Source organism: Camelus bactrianus, chromosome 4 (assembly GCF_048773025.1).
Source record: "Camelus bactrianus isolate YW-2024 breed Bactrian camel chromosome 4, ASM4877302v1, whole genome shotgun sequence".
Taxonomy (NCBI): domain Eukaryota; kingdom Metazoa; phylum Chordata; class Mammalia; order Artiodactyla; family Camelidae; genus Camelus; species Camelus bactrianus.
In genome coordinates, this window is record NC_133542.1 from 52,978,601 (window position 1) to 52,992,997 (window position 14,397).

General features: G+C 34.5%; 1 long non-coding RNA gene across 4 annotated transcripts in view; it reads right to left on the reverse strand.

Moving 5' to 3' along the window:
• Positions 1 to 14,397, reverse strand: part of LOC105067560 (uncharacterized) — a 439,520-nt gene that overhangs the window by 351,893 nt on the left and 73,230 nt on the right. The window lies entirely within an intron of this gene.

The window sequence follows — 14,397 nt, forward strand, 5'->3', positions numbered from 1 at the left end:
ATAAATCCCGGTAAAGATGTATATGCTTTTCATCCCTGTAGTTTAACCTTTTCCAGAATGTCATATAAAAGGAATCATATGAGCCATTAGTGTCTGGCTTCTTTCACTTAACATAAATCCTGTGAAATTTCTCCAAGTTCTTATTGTTGAGTTGCATTCCATTGTATTAACATACTATAGTTTATTTGTTTACCTGTTGAAAGACATTTGGGTTGTTTCCAGTTTGGGGCACTTATGAATAGGCTGTTATAAACATTTATGTCCAGAATTTTGTATGGACACAGATTTTCATTTTTCTAGGGTGAAGATCCAGCAATGGCATACAGGATGATATGAGACATGAATATTTAAGTTTATAAAGCACTCTCAAACAGTTTTCCAGAGTGGCTGCATCATTTTTGCATTCCAATGCAAAATGTATAAAGAGTTCTAGTTGCTTCCCATCCTGATCAACACTTGATATTGTCAGTATACATATACACACACACACATATTTTTACCCATTCCAATAGGTATGTAGTGATACCTCATCGTCAGTTTAATTTGCATTTCCCTAATGACTAATGTTTGGGGGGGTTGTCATCTTTATATTCTCTTTAGTAAAGTGTCATTCATGTCTTCTGGCCATTTTTAATTGGGTTGTTTTCTTATTGCTGAGTCTTGAGAATTCTTTATCTAGTCCAGCTACAAATCACTTATCATATATATGACTTGCATATACTGTCTACAAGTCTGTGACTTTTTTACTCATTCTCTTAAGGCAAACATCTTTAATTGCCATTTTAATTGGTTGTTGTTTAAGTCCAATGGAAGGAGACACAAAGAAAGACTATGACCAAAATGTATCTTCAAACAGTCTGAGAGGTGTTGACATCTCTGACTTTGAGTGATTTCTCAGGGAGATATCCACTGCCATCACCCAGGGGACACAAATAAGCTCCGTATCCAAAGACCTTGCCTCATAAAGTCTTAGGCCATTCTTTTTTTAATTTTTCCTCAGAAATAGCACCTCCCTCCCCCAATACACAGACACAAACATACACACACACAGTAATTTCCATTAATATCCTTGTTCATGGATACAGAATCCACTGAAAGTGCTCTAATTTATTTATAAAACAATCAGGCTCTTAACATATAGACCATTTCTCCTTACTCATGAAACTTGGTGCAAAATTTAGGTCTGAACTGAAAACTCTGGACTTATTCAACAGCTTCTAATCACCTGTACCTGCCTTTGGCCACTATTAAGGTATTTCTTTCCTCATCTTATTTTTCCCTTATTTCAATCAACCCAACTTTTTATGCTTTTAGATTCTTTTATAACTTAAAGATGCATATTTCTTTTACTCTGAGTCCCAGATTCACTTTCTTAATGCTAGGTGATAAATGAAAGCACCCAAATCCCAATTCCTGGTAAATGATGACTGAGACGCAGTTTCAATCTGTAAATTCATTATGTCTACTGGAAAGAACATCCTTTTTTTTTTTCGGTATAAAGTTGAGATTTTTACTGACATGCAGACATGCTTTAATTGTTCTATAAAAACATTCTATAAACAATAGAAAACTTCTTATGTGAAGTCACAAGATGTTAAAAAATATTACACCACAATAAATATAACTACACCCTCCGCAACCACAATCACAGAGAGGAGTAGGCAGCTACCGAGTTTGGAGGGGAAGATGCTCTGAGATGGCCTTCACAGTGGACAGGCAGAAGCTCAAAGCACCATCCAGGAAGAGGGCCTGTGGCAAGTGTGTGCTGCAGAAACAGCTACACAGGCCTCCCCCTCCTGCTTTCCCAGCGTCACCACTTTTCCAACTTTATCCTAACTAGGGGCCCGCACCAACTAAAAGCTATAGCTTCACCATGCTGCTCCACTCAGGCCTCACTGAAACCCTCTTGTCAGTGGACTGGATAATTGACAGGCCTTTGCCTTTATGAAGAACACATGGACATACACTCTACATGGTTTCTGTACGGATTAAGCCTGTTTCTAGCCAGCAATGACCACAGGGCTAGGGCCATTCATCCATATCTTCTCTGCTAACAGGGGCAGTTACTAGCTGTGGGACCTTGGGCAATTTATTTAACTTTTGTTTCAATATTCCCACCTATAACATGAAGATTTTAAATAGTCTCATTGTGGTATTCTTGGGAGAATAAATTTTTTTAATGCATGTAAAGCATCTAGCATTATGGTAAGCACTATTTTGGTTTCCTTCATCTTTCACTGACTTGTTCTTTTCTCAAGATTTTTTACATTTCTGTCCTCAGTTTCATACTCCTACAGAAGTACCTTTAAATTTTTATCAGTCTGTTCAGGTATCTGGTCTCTTCTTACCCAACCAACCTACTCATTTTCATCATATCCATGATATGACATTGATGCATATTATACCAAACTCCCCTTACTTTGTAATGAAGAGTGTTATATGACTATAGCAAAGGCCAACATCATTTAAAACAAGGAACTCACAGGTTAACATTTTTAAAGAAAGGCTATTTAAATTCATTCATTTACAAGTCAAATGAGTGTGTGTGTGTGTGTGTCTCTCACAAATGTTATGTCCAAATTTACCCTAGGAATGCATGACCACCAATAACAAAAATAATTAAAAGTTCTCAAAATAATTCCCAAAATACTCACACACACATAACTATAAAAGTCAGAATTCCTTCCTGTTAGCTATTGTTGCTCTTCATTTCCTTTTCACACAAATCAAAAGATGTATTCAAGAACAACTAATAAAGTTTTCCAAGTAACACCCCTAAGTCAGAAGCTCCAGGACAGAGACTGTCTGTCTGTTCATGATTAGCACCGGACAATCATTTATAAACTGAACCAAAGAAAACTGAATTGGTGCCATAGGTAAATTGCTACAGGTTCAGAACTTTGGTGACACCAGCCTACTTTATGTTCTGAATAAGGGTACAGATCTGCTGCCTATTTTACAGCAACCTCACTGGACCAGTAAGAAGTGACATCAATACACATGTAGGCACTTATACTGAACCATGGACCAGGAGACTATATTTTGACTAAATGAATCTTTATTCTCCAGAAAGATAAATTCTATAACTAAATATCCATCTTCATTGGATATTCAAATTACTTTGGATTTCAAATTACTCTTTTAGTCATTTTTTTTCACTTTTCTCCTTTTTCATACTACATCCAAGAAAATATCATCTTAGAATTCTTAAAATGCCTATTCTCCATAGACTCTTCATAGTAAGAAATATTCTATCACCAAAACACATGGCTTATTTCAACTCAGTTCATTGAACTGATACCACCTTGGATCTGTATTATTTGCATGTTTTTAGCAATTACCTTAAATGGAAGGTCAACTTGCCTCTTAGGTTGCAACACACAGCAGATTGTTTTGCCTTGATCTTCTATTTGCAGCCTATTGTACAATATTTTCCATGGGGTTGATACATTTCTGAAGGTGTTACCAATGAGGGGCCATAATGTCATAGGACTTGTCTGAAAGACATTAATAGCAAAGGTACTATTTCAAAATTGTTTTAAAACCTTCCATACGTTACAGCCAAATATGATCATTTACAAAGGGAGATACTTGGTTCTGCTAGTTCAAAACTAAGAGGAAAATGAATATTTGAGAATAGGGAAGATTTCATTTGCCCTTCAAGCCCAGGTGGAAACATTGCTCCATTGTGAAGACTCAGGAAATTCTCAAAAGAATCTTCTCCCGGCTCAGAAAGGCAATTTGAATATTTCTTGCTCTCAGGGACTCAATACAATTTTCTAAGCCATAACTTTAAATTGCTTCAGGGAAAGATGTTTAAACTTTCAAAAACTCTGAGTAATGCCCTGAAGACTTAATTATATTGGATCCATTTCTGTATTTCAAATAACCAATCATAAGTCTTGAGAATGTGTCTTATCCCATGTGCAATCTATTATCATATACTGCTGGAATCTTTAATCTAAACATATTCTAATGGTTTTATCCAGAACTTTGTTCATCCTACCATATTTTATTGATAATATAGTAGAAATACCTATTTCAGCTACATTAACTCTTGGTTATTAACAATAATAATAATAAAAAAAATAAATTTCTAGGCCCTTTTGTAAGAATTTTATATACATATATTAAGTTATTTAATTCAAATTTATTAAATTAGTGAGTAAAGAGAGAAAGGGCTTTATTATACCAAATAATCTAAAAATTATTAATTTGGCTTTGAAACTCAGAATTTATACGTGCTATGTGAATATGAATGGCATTTTGATATTCACAACAAATTTGGAAGTTTTGAAACCATATAATGACAAAACTATAAACCATCAAGCTACTCAGTTTTCTTAACTGTAACCCTACAATGTAATTTGTAACTCAATCCCACTCCATACTACCCATTCCAAAGAATTTACCTAAATAGATACACCCAGATTAACTGACTGTCACCATCTATCTAATTTACACAATTAGGAGGTAATGGTGTATAAATATATTCGAGGTGCTCTCAGTCATTTTCTCCTCCTGCAGGCAGTGCTCGCCTTTCCTTGAACTGCTTCACCCATATAGTGCCCACAATTTATTCACCACAAAATCATTACCTTAGGTAAAACAAATTTTGACTAAAAGTCTGATGATAATGCAGAAAAAAATCCACAGGAAACTAGTTGAAACTGGGTATCCCACATCATTGTTTCTGAGGTTAACTGACTTGATCATATGGAACTACTTTCTGGACATTTTATGAGGCCCTGGTCTGCCACCATGTGGTTAAGCTTCTTCCCCAAGAACAGAGCTCTTTACCCATTTCTTCCTTTCTTCTCCCCAAGTCACAAGAGGTCCTCAAAAATCCTACATCCAACATTACTTAAGTGAAGTACCCAAGTAAGTCACATAAGAACAATGTTTCAAGCAAATAGAATTATTTTACTTTTTTTGGCAGAGAAATTTTAGTTATCTTTTTTTTAACGTATCTCATAACAGATGTTTATTAAAAATGTAAATCATTCTTCCCTGTCTCAGACTTTGTGTATCGCAACCTCAGGAAATGGAATACATAAGCCTGCATTTTTAATAAGTTACCAGTGTAGCTCAGCTGCTTTATGTGCTAGAAGAGGAATCCCATAAACCAATCTCACGGCTATTACCCTACTCCAGCTAGTGTTCACACAGCTGTTGGACCTCCTACCCCTATTACCACTTACTTTCTATTATATGGGACCCCTCAGTTAACTCATATGCTATTTCTTTTTTTGGATTATTTCATGTATGAAAAAGAAAAACAGGATAGGACTGATTGGACAACTGAAATTGAGTTCATTCTGAGAGATTTTTCTGAGTACAAAGGAATTATACCAAAAAATTCCTTTTTGTCATGTCTTTAGTGATGTATCAATAATCCTCCTGGAGAACAGCATCTTAGTCATCTTAACCCTCCTAGAATCCCATCTCCAAATGTCATGTACCTCTTTTTGGTTAGGTTTTCCTTCCTGGATATCTGGTACACATCCTCTTTTTTTTTTTTTTTTTACCATTATTTAAAAAAAAAAAAACTATCTCATTCACAGCTTGTATTATATAAATGTTTATCTCTTCATGTAATACGGTCCACAGAGTGTGTGTTCCTGACAGTGATGGCATATGGGTTCAACATGGCCAACAGCAAATTTCTGAGATAACCCACCATCATAAACAGAATACTGTGTTTAGATGGCAGCTACATCCTAGGAACTAGCAATTCTCAATGGACTGGCACAAAATGTACTCACATTATGAGCGTTCTTTGGTGGAAGAAATATCATTAATCATTTTTGTGAAATACTAACTTTAAAAAAGTTGGCCTGCACAAATATCTTCTTGAATGAGAGTATAATAACGTTGGGTAATATATTTTCATTTGCTCCATTACTGCTACCTTGCCATACCAAGAATCAGTTCAGCTGAAGGAAGAAAAAGGCCCCTTCCTTTTGCTCAGCCCACATAACAGTGGTTGATTGTGTCTTATGGGACATTCTTCTTCATGTACATGAAAGTAAAGTCCAAAGACATGACTTCTGACAAACTGATTACCCTGTTCTATGCAGCAGTCACCCACGATCAATCCTATCATCTATAGCCTAAGAAATAAGGAGGACCTTTCAGAAAATTATTGAGTAGACACTAGTTCTGGAGAAAATGATAAGAAACTGACATCTTTGAGTTCATGCACAAAACAAGCTCACATATTTTGAGGCAAGGGCTTTAAAGATAAACTGAACAAAATAAAATCATATGTAGAATCACAGAATTTCAGAGTTAGAAAGAAATTTTAAGATCACAAGTCTAACTATGTCACTTTCTGGAAACAACTGTGATCTCATAAAAATGTAGGGCTAAGTAGACTGAGAAATGCTAGTAAACTTATGGGGACAATTAAACCTTTCCAAGAAAATCCATCACAAATATCTATTTAATAAATAAAACATATACTTTTAGTAATCTTTATTTTAAATACTTTTGATACATTTGTTTGCTTATGCTTTTTTTTTTTTTAACCCTGAGACTTCCCCTGGCCCCAGCCTATATTTTGAACAACGTATTTCACCTTCTTGTTTCCTGCCCACGTTGTCCCCACTCTTTAGCACAAACTGTGCTTCACTCACTGTCTTTCTCACGTAAGGACAATAACACATGCTATTTTCTCTGCATTGTTACATTTCTCCTTCTCTAGTGAAATCCTGGCAATAACAGAAGAAATAGGTCAAGTGTTACATCATCTGTAAAGTCTTCCCAAACTCCCCTGAGTTAGTTACTCCCTCCTCTATAGTACCCTGACCCTGAACTACCGCAGAATTTTTTCTTTTATGCTATAACCATTTGTTAGCTCCTGAAATCTTCTCAATGGCACACTATTGCTTACTGTTCTCTTTAAGAAGTCCAATGCCAAGTTAATTAAAAACAGTGTGTAGTCATTAACTGATGAATTAATTAATTAAAATAAAAACAAATGGTAAAAAATATAAGCCCAAGTATCTGAAATTCCACATAGGAAAATAACAGAAATAGACTTTATAATTATCTCATTCCCCCAAACTACAATTTCAAATACTTTTGTAAAATAGCACTTAATCTTTAATTACAGGGGAAAACAAGGGAAGATAAAGAACTGAGCAGAATATACTGAAGAGGCCATAAAAATTTCCCCTTTGAGTGACTAGTGAGTTATAATGCATAGTGGTGTTTCTTAAGATCTCATCACCTTTCTAATTTTATATTTCTGTTCTAATTCTGCACTATAAACTCAGGTTTTATTTTTATAAGCAAATTTTAAATTAATTCCACATACATGTTGGTGATAAGAATGTTGTCAAAATTTCTTGGAAGATAAAGATTTTTTGTACTTACTTTGTTTTGTCACAAAAGAAATTCAGTTTGCAGCACAAATGGAAAGATTTCCCTGATTTAAAATCAAAATTCAGAATCAAAATTGTAATCCTCCTTCAGAGAAATGGCAGCATGACTAAAAGACAACCTTTTTTTTCACTTCTTAAGAATCCCTTATAGTTCTTCTCATCCTCCTGAAATATCTCTTAGTATACATAACTTATTTCACAAATGTATCCTAAAAGCAACATAAGAAATACAGATAGACAATGGACTTAAGTCTTGACCACCATTTATGACCTGTATGACCTCTTACAAAAGCATCTGGAGCTAATCTGTAAGAGAAGGTAAAATGTATCTATACTGGATCCCCAGCACCCAAACCAGGCACATACACAGTGTAGAATAAATGAGAGAAGTAATCAACACAAAAATCAACACTTACATTAACACTATCATTATTAATTAATGAAAATAACCTTAAAAGATAATGTATACACACAACACCTAGCACACCACACGGCATACATTAAACATTAATAATACTGCCTTACCCATCTACTGACTTCCTCATTTACTCTCTAGTTTTTGAAAATAAGGAAATTAAGTAAGGATTCCTGGGTGCCTGTACCTGAGTAAGACAGTGAGGGACAATCATATGCTGCACTTTCTACAATTATTAATTAATGAAAAGGAACTTTAAAAGAGCACGTATAAGTTACCGAGTTACATTTTTACCTAGTACATTTTATGTACATATTATGTGTTACTTAAATACAACTTCTCATTCCATCACTTATCTACCTCAATTGTTCTCTGAGTAGTGGAAAATAAAGTAGTTTTAATCATGGATTCCTGGGCGGTTATATCTGAATAAGGTACAAAAAAGAGGAAGTACTAGCAGGAAGTGACAAAGAGGATGAGGTGGTTACAGGAAGTTAACTCTGGAGTTCAGCCTTCATTTTACCTGATCAAGGAAGGAATGGACTATAAGGAGACTAGGGGTGGAATGAGACTAAAAAGCTAGATAGGAAAAAGAAAAATAATAAAATGTAATAGTCCCTCCTATGAGCCAGCTGTTTTCAAATAATGCCACATTTAATCCTTAATAGGACTATAATACATTAAAATCTGATTATTAAGTTATTCTTTATTGTTTAATCCTTAATGGTATGCTCAACTCTGGCCTCAGAAAGACTTCAAATTCCTTATTCATTGTAGTATATTCTCCGCCCCAAATATCAGCATTACTTTGTTTTGACATATATTAGAAAATAACGTAAGTATAATCAGGAAGGGGGCCATTTCAGAGAAAGGATGAGACGTAAATCTTCCACTCATAAAATATGAAGGGGGGGGGCTTCTGATTTCTGTTGTTTTCACTATGACTGAATAAGCTCCACACCCAGACTCAAGCATCTCAGAGATGACAACTATAAACTTTGTATAAAATATTTTTAAAAATCTCTTGGAAGAAGTAATGTTTTGGTGTGAGTTTCACATTTGTATGACTGAAGGCTAACCTAGGCACTGTATGGAGTGGTTAAAAAAAAAAAAGAAAAACTCTAACAGCAAATTGGCACTATTGCTGGACAAACCAGAAGTGTTCTGGGAAAACACAGTCACCATAATGTAAGGGGGACATTCTAGAAAGGGGAGATACAAAAGAGGAAACATTAAATTTTATATTAAAATCTTGACCCAGTTCTCCGATTGACTCCTGTGCCATGTATGCACAACTGAGCAAAAGATGTAAAAAAAAATCTTTAAGATATGAACTACTGGGAGGGGGTAATTAGGTTTATTTATTTATTTTATTTGTTTATTTTTAATGGAGGTCCCGGAGATTGACTCCCCACTAAATTCCAATGGCATTTTTCCCAGAAATAGAAAAAAAAAATCCTAAAATTTGTATGGAACCACAAAAGACCCCAAATAATAAGAGCTATACTGAGAAATAAATTTTAAGTTAATTTAATATAGCAACAAAAATATTAAGGAATAAACTAAATTAATTTAGGAAAAGACCACTACACCAAAACTACAAAACGTTCCAGGAGAATTTTAAAAGACAAAAATAAATGGATAGATATACCATGTTGATGAATTTACATAGTATTAATTCTCCTCCAAATTTATCTTTAGAATCAACATTATCCCAGTCATAACCCCAGCAGCTTTTTCTGTAGAAATTTATAAGCTTATTCTAAATTTTATATTAAAAGGTTTGACTTTTCCTACAAACGTCTTGATGAGATTATATTATATTCAGCCTTATTTGTTTTGACCAAACGTAATCTTTTGGGGGATGGAACATGGAAGGAAAAGGTCTAAACACAATAATGCATGTCGAAGAAAGTATAAACATTACATTAGCACCTCATTAACAAAGAAGCCCTTAGAATCCACCAATTTCCCAGCCTGGTAGAAACTGAGCAATTTCTGAGCAACTCTATTCTGTGACAAGGACCACAACATCACTTATCATCCAAACTAAGATACTTTTGAGACTGAAACAAGGTGGTTTTTTTTTTTTTTTTTAACAATTTTACTGGGACAACAGGCACAAACTTGGATTATTGAATGCAAACCATATTAGATGGTCATCCATAGATTGTGCCATCAACACAATACAAAATAACACATTCTTGTTCCAGTGTTGGTGCCATACTTACTGAAGGCCAGCAATATTCCCTTTATCTCAGGCCCTTGGCCCTAGATATCACTGAGGTCTGTTTCAGAAGATTAAAGAGTCTTTCTTTATCAAAGAAAAGATAGTCTTTTCTTTTCCCACCAAGAAGTCTGAGACCCAAGAGCTAATATCCAGGTGTTTTTGTTTTTGTTGTTTTACAAATTAGTGTCTATGGATAACTGATCCATTCTCATTCCACACAGACAGAATCTTATTAGGCAAGATATTGTACATCAATTTAGAAGAAATCTGACAATCTAAATAATTTTGTCTTCATTTGAAGCTACCACTTTTTTTCTCTAATAAGGGTGGAAATATGTATGTGGATCTATTAAAATAATCTAACTATGCCATTTGTGAACATATTAGGTATGTTCTTTTGTACAACAAAGGAAAAGGGATAATTATTCTCTGTTGGTCCATATCCATTGTCCTTGTTTAAGTTTCTTAAACCCAGGAGGTGTAGCACTGTAAACAGAATTAGGCAGAAGAATCCTCCCTTGGATTTAACACCCTCATGAGGAGCCTTTTTCCAAAGAATATTACAAGAAAGCCATAGCAGTGTGTTTCTCTTCTAGGAAAAAGTATTGGAGCCAAGTAGGACTTCAAGGGATCTAACTATGTGGGAGTGGAAGAAATCCTTAATTCGGAATTTACAAACTCTTTATCTTGGGTACATCTTATTAGTATTCCTAGTTATTTATTCATGGTTAGAATACATCCCCTCTACCCTCATTAAGTAAAGCACCTAAGCCATGTTCTGACTCCTGTCATCTCTTCAACATGCCTCATGAATTAAGTCCCTGTCCTCCTTTGAAAATGCTGTTCTGTTGTGTTCTTTACCTGGGATGTCTGTCCTCCACTTTCCACTTGGAGAAATGTTTCAAACCCAGGTAAAATGTTTATGATTTACTCTTGGAAGATATTTTCCATGATTTTACTGTTTTCAATTTTGTAAAAGATTTTATCACAATGTATAATTGTTTTATTTCAGTTTACACCATTTCTGCCATGGGATGGAACCCTCAAGAGCAAGATGTTAGAAATGCAGATTACAGTAATAAGGAGCTAGAAACCATACAGGGGAACCAATCAAAATTAGACAATTCAATTGCTGAGATAAAAATGAATCTAGAATCAATGAATAGCAGACTAAATAATACAGAAGAATGAATAAGTAATCTGGAAGATAGAATAATGGAAACCAGAATTAAATCAGAACAGCAGACAGAAAGACAAACTAGAAGAAGATGAAGAAGAAGAAGAAAGCAACATAAGAGATCTATGGAATAATATAAAGCATGCCAACCTATACATAACAGGGTTTCCAGAAGGAGAAGAAAGAGAGAAGAGGATCGAAAATGTATTTGAAGAAATTATGACTGAAAACTTCCCAAACCTAAAGAAGGAAACAGATATCCAGGTACAGGAAGCACAAAGGGTCCCAAACAAGATGAACCAAACAGACCTACATCAAGACATGTCATAATTAAAATGGCAAAAGTTAGAGATAATAAGAGGATTCTAAAGGCAGCAAGGGAAAAACAGAGTCAGTTACAAGAGAACCCCCATAAGGTTATCAGCTGATTTCTCTGCAGAAACTTTGCAGCTAGAAGGGAATGGCATGATATATTCAAAGTCCTGAAAGGGAAAAACCTGCAACCTATGACACTCTACCAGCAAGATTATCATTTAGAATAGAAGGAGAGATATAGAACTTCTCAGACAAGCAAAAATTAAAAGAATATAGCAATACTAAACCTAACCTAAAAGAAATACTAAAAAGTCTTCTCTAAACAGAAAAGCAGCAAGAATATATAGGAAAAAGAAAATCATGATAGGAAAGGCAAACACACAAAAGGACTGAAGATCACTTAAATGAGCCAGTACATAGATTTAAAAAGATCAAAAAATTTTTGTAAAAGCAATTATAAATACAATTAACAGCAAAAGGATAAACATGAAGATGTAAAATAGGACATTAAAATCACAAAATGTTGGGGAGGGAAGTATAAAAATGTAGATCTTTTAGAACATGTTTGAATTTGTATGACTATCAGCTTAAAGCAAGTAGATACAGTTATGGGTCAACATACTTGAACTCCATGGTAATCACAAATCAAAAACATACAATAGACTCACAAAGACCAAAAAGAAAGGAATTCAAGCAAACTACAAAAGAAAATCATCAAACCACAAAAGGAAAAACAAAAAGAAAAAGAAATGAACAAAGAAGAACTACAAAATCAACTGGAAAAAAAGGTTTAAAATGGTAGTAAGTATGTATCAAGAATTACTTTCAAAGCAATGGACTAACTGCTCCAATCAAAAGACACATAGTGGCAGATTGGATAAAAATAAATAAATAACCTATAATATGCTGCCTACAAGAGACTCATCTTAGGGCAAAGGACAGACACTGATTGAAAGCGAGGGGATGGAAGAAGATATTTCATGTAAATGGAAGTGACAAGAAAGCAGGATTAGCAATATTTACATCAGACAAAATAACTTTAAAACAAAGTCTATTAATGAAAGACAAAAAAGGACATCATATGACAAACGGATCAGTACAAGAAGAGGATATTACACTCATTAACATATATTCACCTAACATATGAGCACCTAAATACATAAAGCAAATACTAACAGACATAAAGGGGAGAAACTGACAGGGAAACAATTATAGTAGGAGACATTAACACCCCGCTGACACCAGTGAACATATCTTCCAAACAGAAAATCAGTGAGGTGACAGAGATCCTAAAAGACTCAATAGACCAGTTGGACTCAATTGCTATCTACAGGACACTATATCCAAAAAAAAAAAAAAAAAGAAAGAAAGAAAAGAAAGAAAAGAAAGAAAAGAAAGAAAGAAAGAAAGGAAGGAAGGAAGGAAGGAAGGAAGGAAAGGAAGGAAGGAAGGAAGGAAGGAAGGAAGGAAGGAAGGAAGGAAGGAAGAAAGAAAGAAAGAAAGAAAGAAAGAAAGAAAGAAAGAAAGAAAGAAAGAAAGAAAGAAAGAAAGAAAGAAAGAAAAAACAGAATACACAATCTTTTCAAGCGTGCGTGGAATATTCTCTAGGATAGACCACATAGTAGCTCACAAACAAGCCTCAACAAATTTAAGAGGATAGAAACTATTTCAGACATTTTTTCTGACCACAGCAGTATGAAACCAGAAATCAGCCACAGAAAGAAAATCAGGAACATGATGAACACATGGAGACTAAACAGTATGCTACCAAAACACCAATGGGTTAACAATGAAAATACCTCAAGACAAACAATAATGAAAATAAAATCTTACATAATCTATGGGATGCAACAAAAGCAGTTTGAAGAGGGAAATTCATAGTGATACAGGATCTAGTCCCTACTGTTGAGAAACTAATAAATAAAATCATAACTTAATACTATTTCCCATTTTTCTAGTACTTTAAAGATTTCAAACATTTTCAATTAAGGGATTTCATTGTATAGCTACCTCACATTAACCAAGTGATTTACTCAAGTTGGATTTTAATAATTATGAAGCTGAGGTTCAGAGAATTGGTCATTTCAGAGACTGTCCAAGGCTATACTATTTAACTCCAGGTCTCACTGCAATGTTTTTTACCTTGCCATACATAAATATATTTGCAAACACAAATGAATATATGTAAAACAATATGAATACTGAACAGTTGAGGGGAAAATACTGCAGAGTATAGGGATTAATCAGTGACATAAAAACATGCACTCAGAACCAGTGAAGTTTAAAACCAAGAAAAGAACAGAAACATAAGAAAAGAATGAAGAACAAAGCTCATTCAGGAGTCAAACTGACTCACTGTACCACATGAAGTATTTAAACAATACCATCCTCAAACAATAGAGCAAAACAGATTTAGTCATGATTAGAGGCATTTTTCTCTCAGACTTAGATGCTGGGAAGATCTTCCACTAAGGAAAAAGGAAAACAGTCCCTGGGAAAGAGGGCAGAGGTAAATGTACATAGTCAGTATTCATATGCCAAAGCTAATTCTGGTAATGTCTGGAAGATTTCCTAAACCTGTGGAATGTTCCGTTCATGTTATTTTCTTTTTCTTCTCTGTTGCCTCTATTAATTAAAGAAAAACTTTAAACCAAAGTATCATGAAAGTTATTTGAGGAATTTATTCCATAACAAGTCAGAAAGGGAATAAAACTCCAAGGAACTAGGTAGGTCTCAGTACTTTGAAGCCTATGGGAAAGAAGACAAGGTAAGGGCTAGTGGCTGTCCAAGAAATGTGAAAACTGCTTTGGGAATTAATCAGCAAGATGTATACACTTAATCCTCCTCAGTGCCAAAGATCCTTCTAAACCCC